Genomic DNA, 1317 nt, shown 5'->3' with positions numbered 1-1317 from the left:
GAGAGAATATTTTCACTTGACTTTTTTCATGATCCACTCTATCTATGTCTATATATGAGTGATGTTTTAGATACAAAGCATTTAAAAATGTGAACTCCATATTATTTCACAGCTTTCTGATTTCACCTGTGTTCTTTTTCTAAAAGGCATGTTATTCCCATCATACTTCCCCTGGCTAATAACTCTTACTCTTCAAGGCTCACAAGTCTTGTCTCTTAAATGACCTGTTTCTTCCACAGTATCCTCCTTAGGTCTCTGGTGGAAATATGTTACATTTGCCACCCTTGAACCTTCCCTATGTGAGTCAATTCTTTCTTTGGGGCACTAGTTCCCCTCTCCTCACAAATTGAAGTTTTGATAAGAACACCTCTGTATCACTGCTCCAGTTATTTCTGGTACCTCTCATCCTCCTTGGTACATGCATCTGTTCAGAGTTGAGAATATAACCAAGTCAAAACCAATGTGATTCAAGGAGGGACTGTTGAACCTTCTAATGCGGGGGAACGCTCCTTTTCTTGTACATGAGCTGCAGGAAGAGAATCTTTTTTCCTAGACTTCTACCGTGGTGATGTGAGATTTCTAATTCCTATTGCTGCTTTTTTTTTTTTTTTTTAGGCGGCAACTTGGTTGACCTCACAGATTGCAAGGACCTTGTCAGCTTACAGTCCCTTATTTTTTATTTTTCACGCCCACAACACCTAGTCTTTCTAGTTGGCCTCCCATCCAAGTACTAACCAGGCCCGACCCTGCTTAGCTTCCGAGACCATACGGGATAGGGCTTGTTCAGAGTGGCATGGCCGTAGACTTTTTTTTTTTCTTTTTAATAAAAAAACACTATGAACACATCTGAATTTGCTGGGGTGGAGTTTCATATTATTAAGCGGGCTCATGATGGAGAAACCCAATCTTCAGTAGTTTTGTTTGAGCTATTTGTCTGAGGTCATGCTTATCTCTAAACTTTTCAGTTATATATAGAACAATTAATTCACATTTCAGTGTCCTGGCATTGGTTCAGGAAGAGACCTGCTTGACATAATTCCTATTTTAACACTCATCATACTGTACTTAAATTATTAATTTATGTGATTTTTCTCCCCAACAACAGTGTGAGCTTTTTTTTTTTTTTAATTTGGTACCGAAACCCAGGACCAAATCAATCAGTGTGAGCTTTTTGTGGAATGAGATCACGGAGCAGCTTATTCATAATTTGTCTCCAGCTTCAAATTCACTACATAGATAAACATTTTTAAAGTATAATAGCCCCACAATATCTGCCGGAGATACGGACTTCCCCACTGGATGCCTGAAACCACAGAC

General features: G+C 39.0%; 1 pseudogene; it reads right to left on the bottom strand.

Moving 5' to 3' along the window:
- Positions 1–686: 686 nt before the first annotated feature.
- Positions 687–805, bottom strand: LOC120613644 (uncharacterized; annotated as a pseudogene).
- Positions 806–1317: the final 512 nt, after the last annotated feature.

The sequence above is a fragment of the Pteropus medius genome, unplaced genomic scaffold, assembly GCF_902729225.1.
Source record: "Pteropus medius unplaced genomic scaffold, Ma_sr-lr_union100, whole genome shotgun sequence".
Lineage (NCBI taxonomy): Eukaryota > Metazoa > Chordata > Mammalia > Chiroptera > Pteropodidae > Pteropus > Pteropus medius.
This window is presented reverse-complemented; position numbering and strand designations above follow the sequence as displayed.